At 42.8% G+C, this 17512-nt stretch overlaps 1 protein-coding gene across 1 annotated transcript in view; it reads left to right on the forward strand.

Moving 5' to 3' along the window:
• Positions 1–17512, forward strand: part of WDR35 (WD repeat domain 35) — a 2872164-nt gene that overhangs the window by 441432 nt on the left and 2413220 nt on the right. The gene's annotated exons all lie outside the window — the stretch shown is intronic.

Genomic DNA, 17512 nt, shown 5'->3' on the forward strand with positions numbered 1-17512 from the left:
CTACAGTGGGGAAAGGGGCAAACACACAGGGAAGGCCGAGTGATTTCTTTCCCAGTGAAGTAAATCGCTGTTTTCAGCGTTCACGCTTTAATGCATTTGCTGTTTGTGTCGACGAAGAGGCGTTCAATTAAACACCTCTTCACTGTTCTGATATAGACCCGAATGTTTTTGCCCAGTTGGATTTGTATATAACCTGTAAAAAGTTTGGACAGCCTTTATTCTGAACCAGATTTGCTTTGGAACTTAGATTAACAGTTTTGAGTATTTCTGTGTTTCTCCTGCCTTCATAATAAAACATTTTAACTATTACAACTATCTGTTTTCTTTGCATACATTATAAAAATATGATTTTTGTCTTCAGAATTATTCAGCATAACATTAGATAGATTGCTCAAGTCCTGCCCCCACTGAAGTATCACTCCTACTGGACATTATTCTGTCTGCATTTTTCCCACAGATGCCATTTATTTATATGTAGTTTATTCTTTTCTAAAATTCCAGTCTCCAGTTATTTTATCTCCTTTACAACATATCTCTCTGTGTCTATATTATCAATCCCTGGTAGGGAAGGCAGTCCAAAAACCAAAGTCTAACCTTCTTCTTGGCCTCATCCCACTCAGTGACTTTTCCCTCTCTAGTTATTTGCTCACAGTGCCTTAGTTCCTTTGAGGTTCTCCCGTTCGATTCTCGGCTGGGCTTGGGAGTGCCTTCTGTGTGGAGTCTGCATGTCCTCCCCGCAGTTGGATAGTGTTCAAAAGACATGCGTGCGTAAATGGGCATGCCTTCTTTGAAGGTTGAGTGTCGAGCTGGCACCTCTGCGTTTCGTAAAAATCTACTGCCAATCATTAGCAGACCAGAGTTCCGCTGTGGCGAAAGACAAACAACAACAACAACCTTAGTTCCTTTGCTAGTTTTCTCTACTAAATTCAAACCATCCATTGTCTGTTTTTTGTGCCATTACTTACAGTCATTCCTACTGATAAAATCTCTTTTCTCCATTCCCATTTTGTCTTGGTTCTCAAAATATTTTCTGCTACTTTTAACATACAATATTCTGAATTGCTGTTACTGATGTTCATTATATGGATCACTATTGCAGTAGCCTTAGCTATGTTTATTTATATCCTGCAAAGAAAACATCAGCTGGATAACTTCCAAAGCATCCAGGGCACCTTCCACATTCTGAAGCTGTTGGCTTGAGCTACACTGACTTAAAAGAAAAAAAAAAGTCAAGTTTGGGTTCTCAGTCCTTCAGAGCTTTCCTGCTGCCAAAGACCAATCCTCTTGAAGGCTTTCAAGGATTGACACTCGGCTGTTGGGAAAATAAATTTATTTCGGGTACAAACATTCTACTTTATTTTTTATAACTAAAATTATCTTTTCTGTGAAATATTAATTTTTAAGCTAGGAAAAATGTTTTTTGACTGTCGTGTGACTTAATTATTTTTAAATGGGAGAGTCATTTTTCACTTGTGAATGAAAGCTACTTTTTGTGTTAAAGGTGTATTATTTTACTTTTGGGGTGCTGGAGTAAGTATTTAAAGTGCTTTTTACTGTGTTTGTACAGGGAAAAAAAGATACTTTTTTATAACCTACCTGTTTTACTGAGTACTGATGCTAAGCTTTCCTGGGAATCTGGCATCTTCTTCCGCTTAACCATTGATAAACCTACAAATTCTTAGGTTCTTCCTTCTTCAGTGTCTCAGACACAGATAGGTGACACTGCTGTGGCCATTACTAGTTCCTCAGACCATTCATCTTTTTACGTGGCTCTCTCTGGTGTAGTCTGTACAGCTACTGTGGATTGGGAGTTAGACTTGATGTTCATCGTGCATACAGCTGCAGTCATAACATATGGGTTTTCCTGCCGTCAGGCGGGTCCTCGGTCGGCCGAATTCCAAAGTCTAGGTCCGGCGTCGGATGTTGTTGCTTCTTCCCTGACGTCAGTGCGACAGGGGTATAAAAGAACCAGCCAACGCCATTTTCTTCTGTCTTTCTTGCCGCGCGGTGCCCGAAGCAGAAGCAGTTCGCAAGTGCCGGTCGGCCAGCTCCTGAGATTACGAATATTTTTCAACCAAAGTCTTCTTGAAAGCTAAGTACCCCGTTGGGGAAACTTTTCTTGCCTCAGACCGATTTCAGACAAAGTTAATAATTGCATTTCATGTGGGAAGCAAATACCGCATAAGGATTTTCATTCCCTCTGCATTCCTTGCTTAGGCCCAGACCACGACGTCTCGGCTTGTCGTTTTTGTGCTACATTTAACAGACGCACTATTAAGCATTGGGCAGAGTTCGCCCAACACTATTTTGGCAAAAAATGTAATTACATTATGTCGTCGGATGCTCCGACTCCAGATGTTCTTCGTCTCACATTGCTGCAGTCATAACCTGTGGGTAGTCCGCTGTCCTCGGTCGGCCTGAATACCAAAGAGCTAGGCTGGCGTCGGTCATTGTCGCCTAGAGCTGACGTCAGTACGTAGTAGTACTTAAGCGCATGACCGACGCCATATCCTCAGTCTTTCTTGCCGCGTGGTCCGAAGCAGAAGCAGCGTTTGCAAGTGCCGTTCATTTATCGAGTTTCAGACCGAAGACCAAGTTGGCTAAGTACCCGCTAGAAATTTTGTCTTTTCTTGCCTCAGTTATCCGGATGTCAGAAAAAGTTAATAATTGTATTTCTTGTGGGAAACAGATACCTCATAGGGATTATCATTCTTTCTGTATTCCTTGCTTGGGGCCTGAGCACGACGTGGTCGGGTGTCGCTTTTGTGCTAGATTTAATAAGCGCACCATTAAACAAAGATTAGACTGTGCCATGCTTGTTTTTGGTAAACGGTGTAACTATAACATGCCGTCGGATCCTCCGACGCCCGCTACCGCTAAAAAGTGTAAGGATAAATCTTTAAGGTCTAAACCGGATGAGTCGCCCGCGGACGCCGGTTCTGGAGCCTCGTTGAACCTGTGGATCCTGCCGAGGGTTCGGCTGAATCCCAGGGGGAACCTTTACTTTTACAGGAGTTGGCCTCTCAGGAGTTAGGCCAGGCTGAGGGTGCTTCTCAGGTGTCTGTAGTTCCAGCTTTACAAAAGGTTATTAGGCCTTCTACTTCAGTGGCTAAAGGCCATGCTAAGGCCAAACCTTGTCTTGTTGGCCCTGGTCATAGTTCTAGCTCTCCAGCCCCTGTTCCTAAAAAGCATATGTTGAAAATGGCAGAGGACTTGATTACTTGATCAGGGTTCTATGCCCCCAGAGAAGAGGCCTAGGGTGGAGGCAGATTTAGAGGGAATGGATCATTCCTCTGACTACTCTGAATCCTCAGCTGAAGAAATTCAGGATTTCCCTTCCTATTCAGATTTGGATGCAGAGGACTCCTGTCCGTCTGCTTCTCCTCCAGAGGATTTTTCTTTTTCTGAGACTTTACATTCCATGAGGGAACATTTCAAGTGGGAAGGTCAAGATTTTTCAGATTCTCGGAAAAGGCTTAGGGAATTTTTGTTTCTGCAACAACATAGGCCCTTGGCTATTCCTCCTGTCTTAGATGTTGTTCAGGATGTTTTTTCTGAATCTTCCCTTAATCCTGATTCTTTGCCTCCGGCCCCTGTTAAGCCAGACAGGTATTACAGAGTTCCAGAAGCACATAAGTATTTGTACAGGAGTCCTAGAGCTGATCCGGAAACTATTATTCAGGGTCCGAAGGGTGTTAGGGCTGCTGTGGCTAAGAATCCAGTTCCTTTGGATAAGGATTCTAGAGCGTTAGATAGGTGGGGGAAAAAAGTGCACACCTCCTCTACATTAGCTATGAGGGCTTTGAATTGCCAATTTCATATGCTGAAGTATCAGAATTTTTTGTTAGGCCAATTGAAATCTAAGGTGGATGCTTTATCTGAGGGTATAGAGTGTAAGGAGCTCCAGGAGTTGGTTCATGCATCAGATCAAGTTGGCAAACATTCTTTGCAGTGTGGTTTTGATGCTCTTCAGGCTTCATCCAGGGTGGCTGCTACAGGTTCAGTTATTCGTAGACATGCCTGGCTTAAGGATCAAAATTTGTCAGAGCATGTTAAGGCTCGGATTTTGGATGCTCCTCTTCAATCTGAAGTACTTTTTGGCCCACCTGTGGAATCAGTTTTGAAAAGATGGAAGATAAGGCTAAGTCTATGCAGACGGTCAAGGATTTTATGCAGGTGCACCCCCTAAGTTTAGTAGGAATTGGCCTGCTAGAGGATGGTCTTATCCTTCTTCGGATTATCAGTCTAAGGGCAGGTCTAGACGTGGTAGAGGCAGGGCTCACGCTCAGGGTTCTTTCAGACCTAGGACTTGGAGCTCTCCTGCACAGTCTTCTGGTGAGGGTAGGGGTCAGCCCTTTCGTAAGCAGACCCAATGACCTGTATCTTCCGCTGCCAGACCCTTCTTTACTGGCAGCTCCTCTAGGAGGAAAGTTGGGACTTTTCAAACAAAACTGGAATTTGGTCACCCAGGACCAATGGGTGTTGGATATAATAAATCAAGGTTACAAGTTTTATTTTCACACTTTTCCTCCTTTCAAAGGCATGCCGGATGTGCCTCCTCAGCAAAGGCTGGAGGCTCAGGAGCAAATTTCTCTGCTTTTGCAGATGGAGGCAATTCAGGTGGTCCCTCCGTCAGAAGTAGGCCTAGGATTTTATTCCAGTCTATTCCTAGTGCCAAAGAAAGGAAACACCTGGAGGCCAATTCTGGATTTGTCCATTCTCAATACCTACCTAGACATTCCAAAGTTCAAGATGTTAACATTACAACAACTTCTGCCTATGCTAGGCAAAGATCACTGGATGGTAACCCTGGATCTCAAAGAGGCCTATCTTCACATCCCTATCAGGCCCAGTTGCAGGAGATTCCTGAGATTTCGGGCTGGTACTTCGCATTATCAGTTCTCTGCATTGCCCTTTGGTTTATCTACTGCACCCAGGGTATTCACAAAAGTTCTGGCTCCTGTGATTGCTTTCTTCAGACAGAGAGGAATACAAATTTACCCTTATCTGGACGATTGCCTGATTCTTGCTCAAAACAAAGACATATTACTACAACATCTCCAGTATGTAATGGCAGTTTTAAGGTGCCTAAGGTATTCTGTGAACGAAATAAAGTCCATTCTAGTACCCTCTCAGGACATGTGCTTTCTGGGTGTAAGACTGAATACAGCTTCTCAGATGGCATTTCTGACCCCGGACAAACAAAGAACTCTTCATCTTTACTTCCAGCAGTTATCAGTAATGTCCAGGCTGACTGCAAGGACAGTCCTTCAAGCCTTGGGGTTCATGGCATCTTGCATTCTAGTACTTCCCAATGCCAAACTGCATATGAGGAAGCTACAATGGTATCTCAAAAGTGTGTGGACTCAACACTGCCACGGTTTGGACACTGTCATTCGGATTATACCTTGCATCCAGAAGGAATTCTTGTGGTGGGCTCAGGAATGTCACCTAAACAAGGGACTCTCTGTGACCCAACCAGAGGCGAGTCAGATCCTAACGACGGATGCCTCGGACTTGGCTTGGGGAGCACACTTCAATGGGAAATGGATACAAGACATGTGGCCTCCCAAACTACTACATTTGCATATCAACATGAAGGAGATGTTAGCAGTTCAATTTGCTTTGATGGCCTTCAAGGACCTGCTTCAGCCGGGACAGGTGTTGATTCAAACAGACAACACAACAGTCATGTGGTACATCAACAAGCAGGGGGGAACCCATTCCTACCCTCTTTGCAGGCAAGCAATGATTTTGTGGGAGACTGCTCTGAGTTTTCGAATCAATCTTCAAGCACGGTTTCTGCCAGGAGCTCAGAACTCCCTAGCAGATATATTGAGCAGGCAAATTGTGGATCTCCACGAGTGGAAACTGGATCCTCAGGTTTTCAAACAATTGACTGTGGCTTGGGGAACTCCAGACATAGATCTGTTCGCTTCTCCACTGAATTTTCAACTTCCAAAATTTTGCACAAAGATGTTCCACCCAGATGCTTGGAAAGTGGATGCTCTATCTTTCAGTTGGAACAACCTTCACGTTTATGCTTTTCCTCCTTTGCCTCTTCTCCCCAAGGTACTCTTGAAAGTCAGGCAGGACAAGCCTTGCATGATTCTAATAGCACCAGATTGGCCACGTCAGCATTGGTATCCTCTGCTGAGGAGTTTAATCCAGGAGCCTCCTTGGCTTCTGCCACAGGTTCCTCATTTGTTGTCCCAGTCAAACAATCATTTTCTCAATGTTCAGGTGCAGTCCCTCCATCTGACAGCCTGGCGTATTCTGTGATGGAGCCAGTGGGGTCTCAGCTTCCTCAACAGGTTTTGAATGTCATTTTGGAAGCCAGGCGGCCTAGCACTAGAAAAGTTTATGCTGATAAATGGAAGAGATTTTTCTTTGGAGCACTGCAAAGGGTTTTGATGTTTCAGTGCCTAATTTGAGTTTTGCACTACAGTATCTTACTGAATTACTGGACAAGGGTTTGTCATTCTCTTCTGTGAAGGTTCATGCTGCAGCCATTTCTGCTCACTATGATTGTGATCCTCCTTTATTTTCTCATCCTTTGTTCAAACAATTTCTTAGAGGGGCAAAGAATATAAGACCCCCACGTAGAGCTCCTACTCCTTCCTGGGATCTCAATCTTGTTTTGGAGAAACTTACTTTACCTCCTTTTGAACCTGCAGCTACGTCTGAACTGAAGTTTTTGTCTTGGAAGACTGCTTTTTTGTTGGCCATTACTTCTGCTAGGAGGGTATCTGAATTGCAGGCACTCATGGCAGTTGAACCCTTTTTGATATTTCATAAGGATAGAGTTTCTTTGCGAACTAACCCTACTTTTATGCCTAAAGTGGTTTCTAATGTGGCCTTGAACCAGTCTATTCATTTGCCTACTTTTTATGCTGATCCCCAAAATAAAGGGGAAAAAGTCTTGCATTCATTGGATATCCACAGGCAGTTACGTTACTATTTGAGCAGAACTAAGGAGTTCAGACAGACTCAGCAGTTATTTGTTTCTTTTGCTTTGAGTTCACAAGGCAAAGCTGTTTCAAAGCAGACTATTTCAAAGTGGATTGGTCATTGTATTGCTTTTTGTTATTCTCATCATGGGAAGGATGTTCCTGCTGGGATCAGACCTCATTCTACTAGGGCTACTGCCACTTCTACTGCTTTTCTAAGGGGTGTAGCTACTAAGGATATTTTGGAGGCAGCTACTTGGAGTTCAGTACACACTTTTACTAAGCATTACCATCTCCCTCTTTGTTCCAAGTCCAGGGCTGGGTTTGCCACTCCAGTTTTACAGGGCATGTTAGCAGCTCCTAGTGCTTTGTAGTTTGCCAGCCTCCCTTTTCCTTTGCTTTGGGATTCTACCCACAGGTTATGACTGCAGCAATGTGAGAAGAAGAACATAGTACAGTTTTGTACCTACCATAAATGTAGATGTTCGAGGATCCACATTGCTGCAGTCCAGTTATCCCTCCCTCCTTCCCCTCTATAGTTGTGGTTTCTGGGTTTCTTTTTGGGATACTCTTTATTTCCACACTGGTGATTGTTGGGCTTTTACTACTTTAGTTCTGGCCTTCATTTTTAGGCCTTCTGACATCTGGGGCAAGAAAGACTGAGGATATGGCTTCGGTCATGCGCTTAAGTACTACTACGTACTGACGTCAGCTCTAGGCGACAATGACCGACGCCAGCCTAGCTCTTTGGTATTCGGGCTGACCGAGGACAGCGGACTACCCACAGGTTATGACTGCAGCAATGTGGATCCTCGAACATCTACATTTATGGTAGGTACAAAACTGTACTTTTTGAGTAAAAGACGCAAAGATAAGGACCGACATACGAGGTCCACGACTTCTACCGACACCACGCTAAAGCCGACTGCAGGTGCTCCGGTTCTCAGCGAGGCGCCTACGCAGCCCCTGACTACCGATGACACTTCATTGGCAGTGTCTTCTGTGCCCGAGGTCGCAGGCTCTTCGGCCCACACCCCGACTACAGATACCGAAGCCACTCTTGGCGGGGAAACTCAGAGTTTAGACAGGCCGGCCACCTCTCAAGGTGTCTTCAGGCCTTCTTCTTCTTTTTCCATCAAGGCTTTTACTAAGTCTAAATCAGCCATGCATACTAAAAGACAAGCTCCACAGGTTCCCTCTCAAGGCCCCATGCCTAAAAACCAGATGCTCAAAATGGCTGAGGATTTGATTACTCTTATCAGGGGTTCTCAACCCCCCCCCCCCCGGACAAAAGGCCCAGAGTGGAGGAAGAATCCCCTTCCTCGGACCAGGCCTCCATTATTTCAGAACATTCTGAAGACCAGGAACATTCATAGGTTCATAGGTTAGTACTAAGCTAGCTGCCCTTGTGAGCCATTTTAAGCCTAGCCAATTATCCCTTGTGAGACTCAAACACTGCACCTTGTGTTTGTTAGGCAAGCACCTTAACCATTAGACCACCCTCCCAACCCTAATACTCCCCTTTTGAAGATTCTGATGCAGAGGAGTCCATTCCCTCTGTCTCTCCCCCTGAGGATTACTCTTTTGGGGAAACCTTACATACCTTGAGGGAACACTTCCACTGGTAAGGCCAAGAGTGCTCAGACTCCAAGAAAAGGCTTAGGGATTTCCTCTTGCTCCCCCAGCACAGGCCTCTGGCTATACCTCCTGTCTTAAACATACTAGATGATGTGTATTCAGAGGCCTGCCTCAACCCAGATTCCTTACCTCCAGCTCCAGTCAAGCCTGACAGGTATTACCGGGCTCCTGATTCACACCAGTTCCTATACAAAAGCCATGCGGCTGACCCAGAAACTATTTCACAGGGTCCCAAGGGAATTAAGGCCTCCACTGCTAAAAATCCATTACCTTCAGAGAGAGATTCCAGAGCTTTAGAAAGGTGGGGGAAAAAGGTATAAACCTCGGCCACCTTAACCATGAGGGCATTAAACTGTCAGTTCCATATGTTAAAGTACCAACAGTTTCTGTTATCACAGTTGAAAGGCAAAATGTCACAACCTGAACAACCAGACTTGAAGGAGTTGCAAGATTTGTTACATAGTGCAGAGCAAGTGGGTAAACATACCTTGCAATGTGGTTTTGATGCTTTAGAGGCCTCATGTAGAGCTGCTGTTACAGGATCAGTCATACGTAGACATGCTTGGCTCAAAGAGCAAACCTTACCAGATCATGTCAAAGCTAAGTTACTAGATGCACCTCTTCAAAAGGATTCTAAAGACATGCTTCTGGAGCATTTCTCCCCGGGCCTCCGCTGAAAACAGTTTCTGTGGAACCTAGTCGGACTTTCCCGGTCAACAAATGTTAAATAAATAAATAAAAATAAAAATGTATTAAAGCTGAGGAAGTATTAAAGAAAATGGAGGAAAAGGCAAAATCAATGCAAACAGTGAAAGATTTCCTACAGGTACAACCTCCACGTTTCAGTAGAAATTGGCCTTCAAAAAATTGGTCCTTTCCAGCCACGGACAGACCCCAAAGAGGTAGATACAGGCGCCCGAGGGGTAGAGGGCAATCTCAAGGATCGTTTAGAGGCAGACAGTGGCAAGCACCTACACAAAGAGGTGGAGAGGATAGTTCACAGCCATTCAGAAAGCAGAACCAATGACTTTTCCCTTTGCATGCCAAGCAAGGCTCAAAGGGCAGCACCTTAAGGCGGAAAACTGGCATTATTTTCAAAAAATTGGCATATTGTCACAAAAAACAAATGGATCCTGGACATTATAGACAGGGGCTACAGATTCCACTTTCACACCCTTCCAAAAATGAGAGGCATGCCAAACCTGCCACACAATCAAAGGGCAGAGGCACAAAAACAAATTTCAGATCTCATGGACATGAAAGCTATTCAAGAGGTACCTGCTCAAGAACAGGGTCAAGGTTTTTATTCCAGACTATTCCTGGTACCAAGGAAGGGCAAAGATTGGAGACCTATTTTGGACCTATCCATCCTAAACACATTTTTACTCGTGCCAAAATTCAAGATGCTCACATTACAGCAGCTTTTTCCCATGCTGGGCAAGGAGTCTTGGCTGGTAACATTGGACCTCAAGGAGGCATACCTGCATGTCCCAATCAGACAAGATTGCAGAAGATACCTCAGATTTCTTGCAGGTTCAACCCATTATCAATTCTCTGCATTGCCCTTTGGCTTATCTACTGCGCCCAGAGTGTTCACGAAATGCCTGGCATCAGTAATTGCCTACTGCAGACTTCAAGGGATACAAATATACCCATATTTGGACGACTGCCTGATCCAAGCGGACAGCAAACACATACTTCTGAAACATCTGGCGTTTGTAATAATGTTGTTGAACTCTCTGGGATACACAGTCAACAAAAATAAATCAAGGCTAATACCCTCTCAAACAATAATTTTCCTGGGTGCCAGCTTGAATACAAATACCCAGATGGCCTACCTCACGCCAGAGAAACAAGGGCAACTAACTCAATACTTCAGAAAACTGGCAACTTTCACCAGGCTGACTGCAAGGAAAATCCTGCAGGCTCTGGGATTCGTGGCATCTTGCATCCTGCTAATCCTATGTGCAAAGCTGCATATGAGGAAACTTCAATGGTACCTAAAAAACCTGTGGTCTCAACACAGCCACAGTTTGGAAACAATGATACCACTGATTCCATGTCTTCAAAAGGAATTTATGTGGTGGGCTCAAGCATGCCAAAGAAACACAGGTCTCCCATTCTGCAAGCCTCAAGCAAATCAAGTCATCACAACAGACACCTCGGACTACGCCTGGGGGGTGCACATGACAGATCGGTGCATTCAGGGCAAATGGTCCCAAAAAGAAAAGCACCTACACATCATTCAAAAGGAAATGCTAGCAGTAATAAATGCTATTATGGCTTTCAAAGACCTACTGCATCCAGGCCAGCTATTGGTAAGGACAGACAACACCACAGTAATGTGGTACATAAACAAACAGGGAGGAACCCATTCATACCCCCTATGCAGGCTAGCCATGTCTCTATGGAACATGACTCTGGAACTACAAATCGAACTTCAAGCACAGTACCTGCCAGGCAAGGAAAACATGCTGGCAGACAACCTAAGCAGAAACATGACAGATCCACACGAATGGAAGTTGCATCCTCAAGTTTTTACAAAAATAATTCAAGCATGGGGAAGGCCAGACATAGATCTCTTTGCCTCCCACAGAAATCACCAATTGACAAAATTCTGCTCAAGGACCTTTCATCCACAGGCCTGGAAAGTGGACGCACTCCCTTTCAGTTGGACAACAATGACAGTTTATGCCTTTCCACCTCTTCCTCTGCTGCCCAAAGTTGTATTAAAAATCAGAGCAGACAGACCAAAGATGATTCTCATTGCTCCAGACTGGCCAAGACAACACTGGTACCCACTCCTGAGGAGCCTGACGCATTCTGCACCATGGATTCTGCCTCTAATGCCTCTTCTACTGACTCAGCACAACTTCAAAACTCTTCACAGTCAGCTGAAAACACTCAATCTAGCCACATGAAAGATTCCTTAAATTCACAACAGACCCTACTCTCCAAGGAGGTGCAGGATGTCATTTTGGAGGCCAGAAGGCCTTCTACTAGAAAAGCCTACTCCGCAAAATGGAAACTGTTTTGTGCTTGGAATCAGAAAAAGGGTCAGAATCCTGGAATACTGAATTTACCTCAAATATTACAGTACCTAGCTGAGATGCTAAGCAGTGGACTTTCATTCTCCTCCATCAAAATCCATGCCTTAGCCATTTCTGCAGAATACAACACTGATCCTCCTTTATTCTCTCACCCCCTCTTAAGACAGTTCCTCAGAGGGGCTAAGAATATAAAACACCCCAGGAAACAACCAGTGCCTGCTTGGGACCTCAATTTCATTCTAGAAAAACGGACCTTGTCTCCTTTTGAGCCAGCTGCTTCAACAGAACTGCAATATTTGTCCTGGAAAACAGCCTTCCTTCTGGCTATCACCTCAGCTCGCAGGGTTTCGGAACTACAAGCCCTCATGGCTGTGCAGCCTTTCATCATTTTCCATCAGGACAGAGTTTCCTTATAAACCAGTCCTTCCTTTATGCCATAGATAGTATCCAGGGTAGCCTTGAATCAGGCTATCCACTTACCTACCTTTTACCCTAATCCTCAAAACAAAGGGGAGAGACTACTACATTCCTTGGACATTCATAGACAGCTATGTTATTATTTGGACAGAATAAAGCCTTTCAGAAAATCAGAGCAACTCTTTGTGTCCTATGCTACAGGAGCTCAAGGGAAGCCTATTTCCAAACAGACAATCTCAAAATGGATAGCCCACTGCATACACTTTTGTTACTCTTTTCATGGTAAAACTGTACCTGCAGGCATCAGATCTCACTCCACAAGGGCCACAGCTACCTCTGCAGCTTTCCTCAGGGGGGTTCCTACCAAAGATATTTTGGAAGCAGCCACTTGGAGTTCTGTACATACTTTCTCCAAGCACTATCACCTACCATTATACTCCAAATCTAGAGCAGGCTTTGCCACGGCAGTCTTGCAGGGCATCCTGGCTCTTCCTAGTTCCACCTAGTGCCTACCACCCCTTTTTTAGCTTTGGGATTCTACCCATCTGTTATGACTGCAGCTGTATGCACGATGAACATAGTACAGTTTTGTACCTACCATAAATGTAGATGTTGAGTGCTAATACAGCTGCAGTCCAGCTTTCCCTCCCTCCTTCCTCTCTTGGGACAGCCCTAATGGATAACACCTCCTCATACGACCTGATTGGGGTATTCTTTTATGGTGTATTTGCTTGCAGCTACTGTTTTTTGATTATATTGCATTGCATTTCTACATAAATTTATGTATTGCCTTCCTTCTGGGGGCACCTGACATCTGGGTCAAGAAAAACTGAAGAAAATGCCGTCGGCTGGTTCTTTTATACCCCTGTCGCACTGACATCAGGGAAGAAGTGACGACATCCAACGCCGGACCTAGACTTTGGAATTCGGCCGACCGAGGACCCGCCTGACGGCAGGAAAACCCATCTGTTATGACTGCAGCTGTATTAGCACTCGAACATCTACATTTATGGTAGGTACAAAACTGTACTTTCTCTGTGGCTGTTCGAGTACAGTTGGTGGACATAGCATATTTTCCAGAGTTTGGGTACATAGTTTTGCATGAGGGAGTGGTTTAATAGTATTGAGACAGTACAGGCTACCTCTTTTGCAACTGTCTTAATGTGCTCAGAGGGCAGTTTATCTGGACTAGTGTAGTGGTTTTTAGTTTCTTGAGATATTTTGGTATAATTGTAGTGGGGACTGGTCTGAATGAGAAGGTGTTTGACCCTATATGAGTTTGGACAGATGGTTGTGAGTTTTGGTTGGTTTTATTGTTGAGCAGCAAGGCTACAAGATTGTTAAAGTGGGAGTTTGAGATGCTACACTTTCATTTGGGTAGACGGGTAGACCGTGTGGGCTGTGTTATTTTGCCTTGATTTAGAAAGTTATTTATGGAGTCCCAGAATTCTTTGGGGTTGATTGGTGATTCTTATGCTGTTGGGCACTGGATTGCTTATCTGCCCAGGTTAGGTGTTATACTTGTTTTTTAGTTGCCTATGTTTTATTTTTCTCTAGATTTGCTATTTTGTTTTTTAGCCATAGCTTTCAAACTTTATATCTTTCTTTCATAAGTTGCTTTGTATTCTTTGATAGCCATAGACTGGGTTTTGCCATAATTTTCTGTGTTTTTACTGGGGCCATTTCATAGAGTATACTTGGGAAGTTTTTATTGAAACGTAGAACAGCATCATCTAATGGTAGGGCCTTTAGCATATTCCAGTTGTATTTTTGTGTTTTTGAATGTTACTTGTAAAAGTTTGTTTTGGAAGTGGATAAGTTTCTTACATCATTCATTTGGTGGTGTAGTATAATTTGAGTTTGATTTCTGATCACATAGTTTGATAGGTGGTCGCTTAGACAGTTTAGTTTGGTAAAGTTCTGGAAGATGAGTATTTTTTGGTTGGGATATAAGAATCCAATCTAGGAGTAATTGTCTTGTTGTTTGTTGTACGTTGGTGGAGAAATGATAAGTTGAGTGAAGCCATACAACTGCACGATGTTTGTTGAACTGTTGCTATTTATGGTGAGCCAGTCGATATTTGCATCCCCCAGGATTATTGTTTCCTGTTGGATATGAACAGACATCTAGCAGAGAATGTCATCCAAGGTGGGAATATTGTTGATTTTTTTTTTGTGTGTGTGTGTGTGTGTGTGTGTGTGTGTGTGTGTGTGTGTGTGTGTGTGTGTGTGTGTGTGTGTGTGTGTGTGCTCATATGTATATACATTAGGTGCATTTAGTTGAAGGAATTATATTAGTAATTCTGCATTTTGGAATTGGGGAATAGGGCAATAGATACAGTGAGAGTACAAAGGAATATTTTTATAGATTATTTCAACCCCCCCCCCCCCACCACCACCACCACCACCACCACCACCATTTTGGAAAGTCTGTCTTGCTTATTTATATTGTGATCAGGTGGTAGGATTTCATTGTCGTTTATTTCCTTTTTTAGTCAAGTTTCTTTGACCATAATTCTGTCAAGAGAGTGACTACTAATCCAGGTTTGGAATTCTGGGAGTTCATTGCAGATGCACCTTAGAATGGTGTGCAATATTTTAGTCCTGTTCTGTATTTTTTTGGGATATTATTAGTTTGTTTGGTCTGTGATAGAATAGGTGTAGAGGGTTTTAGGTGTCCTGGATTTGTATGGGCATATTCACTTAGTTTTAGTGCTAGATTGGTGTGGGTATATAGCTGAAGTAGTTCGTATTTGTGTTTTACTGTGTTTCTGATTTGGGGGTTTGAAAGTGAGACTTAGACTATTTCAGAAATAAAATCCTGTGGAGTTTGCTTAGTAGAGGGGTGGGCCTCTGATGAATCTGTAATTATTAGTAGGCAGAGAACTGTTTGTAGTGACAGAGTGAGGTAGATCTGGGCATTGTAATATTTGGTGATAGCAGCAGGGTAAGAGATGTTAGGATGCGGATGGAGTACATATTTTATGAGCTGTTTTTGGATTAGAGGGATGAAAGATATTCATAGATAGCAAAGTGTAGGTAGGGGTGGAGTTATCAATTAAGGGAGAGGATATTTGAAATTGAGTTAGTAATGTGATTGGTTTACATTGCTGTTGGAGGGTTTGGTCTATGTATATGTTTATTGATAGTGGGGGGTGGGTGGTTAGTATAGGGGGGAGAGAAGTGAGACTGAGTAGAACTGGTGCTACATCCCATTGGTGTATTAGTCTGTGTCAGAAAAGAAAATGAAGCTAGCTACCTTCCACGTGCTTGGCATGTTTGCTAATACTATTTTAGCTGCCTGTTATGATTAATAAATTTTAGGTTTATAGAGGGAAACAGAGGTGCATGTCTGGAAAAAAAGTTCACTGATGCTGCTGGCAGATAAAGTGGAACTCAGTGGGAAGGAGTCCCTGTTGTTTGAGGGGAAGTTATGTTTCACCCGCTGTATAGATCCATCGTGCATTAAAATTAAAACAATTTTATTTTTTGGATTGGTTGTCAGTGCATTAACAAATTAAAATAATTTATATCTTTGGATTAGTTGCCAGTACAAAGGATAACCTACAAAGGTATGGCTTGAAAGACAGCAACGTTATAGTTGTCTCCTTTTTTGATAAGAAGTCACAGGTGAGGTAAATGACGGCATACGGGTTTGAGGGAGGTTGTTTGCAACCAGCCTTGTTTTTTTTAACTCCTGTTCTTTTGACAGGATGGGCTACTTAAACTGAAGAATGTAAGTAAATAAAGAAAAGAGAGGGAAAACAAGGCAGAAAATTGGTTATTAGGTGCTAGGATCGGTATTTGAATCATAAGTTATAGCTTGCAATCATTAATCATGTAAATAATAATAAAAGGAAAAAAAGATATGCAGATGTAAATGTACAGTGAGCAACTGATCAAGGTCTAGAGTTCCTTCGTCAGCTCCAGTCCTGACAATGGAGTTTTTAGCTGATGTCTTTAATCAAGGTGTGCATTTAGTAACCTTGTCAGATGTTCCCCAAAGTGTGAATTCCTCATCTTCCATATATTTAAAAATTTCTAAAGCATTTCTGAAAGGTGCCTACATACTTAGACCTCCCCTCACTGGACCACTTTCTCCATGAGGGTTAAACTGTATACTGGAAAATTTGTTGCTGACTCTTTTCAGACCTGCTGAAAATGTATGTCTTACCTTGGAACAGCCTTTTCCTTTTGTTAGTAACCTCAGAGAGTAGAGTTCCCTATATTCAAACTCTGTCTTCTGAGCAATCTCCTGCTACCTCAGAAGCAACATGCAGACAACACCAACTCTCCTCACTCCCTCACCCAGTCTTCGTCATACTAAACTCTTATTCTCTACTCTAGCTCCTACTCTTAACCAATTAAAAAAAATATCTTGTCAAGCAAGCCCAGTGCTCCTGCCTTCAGAATGGTCACATCACCTAAGCACCTACTCAGTTTCTGCTTTTCATCTCTGAGCTCCTTCAGACTATTTTCTCCATGCAATTCTAACACCTCTTGAACTCTCCTTCCCATAGTTTCCTTAGGTTACATCTTAAATGAAGAGTGCTAGTGTGTAACTGCTTCTGTTGCTACCACTCCATAGTTTTCATAGCCATAATAATTGCCTTATCCTAGCTTTGCAGTTTTAACTTTTAAACTTTATCAGCTAATTAAATAGCTTTTTATTCTATTTTACTGATATGCAATTTTCATTATGCTTTCTCCTGTTTTTTGTTTTATTCAGTTTGTTTTAAAATGTTTTCACTTGCTTGATGTACTCACCCAGGCTGTGTCTGAAAATGATCACTTGTCACCAGCACACTACCATTAAAGCAAACAAGTAAATATTCTGTACCATAACACTGATATCCTTGTGCACAGACCCAGCCTTTATGCTATATGTGGCAACATAAATTAATCTTAACTACTCAGTCAGTATTCCCGTATTCTTTCTTTGGGTATTCCAGCCAAAGAGAGAGTCCTTTCTTCAATGCCTAGATGTTCATCAACAACTACATTGCTGCTTGGCTAGAACAAGATATATTAGTAAAAATGGTCAATTCTTTGACTCCTTCACAAACAGTCGACTAGAACAGAAAATGTCCAAGACTACTCTGTCCAGGTCAGTTTCAGTCTGCATTGTTTTTTTTTTTTATGGGAAGTATTATAATATCTTATCAAAACAAACATAAAACATATTCAGCTAGAAGTTTGGCTATTTCTTTAACCTGTTAAAAAAAGTATTTGGTGCTATCTTTGCAGGTGTGGCATGGAATATACTTTTGCAGGACACTGTAAGCTGAATGCGATCTCAGTGTTTACGTCTTCCTTCAGGGCTGCCGTTTATCATGGTATACTGTCTTGATGCTACAAAAGAGGTCAAAACTAGGGACTCTGCCCAGGTGTTAAAGTAGATGGACGCTATGTTATAGATAAAAAAATTATATACGTATCATAATGTAAAATTTTCAT

The sequence above is a fragment of the Protopterus annectens genome, chromosome 1.part0, assembly GCF_019279795.1.
Source record: "Protopterus annectens isolate FY-2018-M chromosome 1.part0, PAN1.0, whole genome shotgun sequence".
Taxonomy (NCBI): domain Eukaryota; kingdom Metazoa; phylum Chordata; order Ceratodontiformes; family Protopteridae; genus Protopterus; species Protopterus annectens.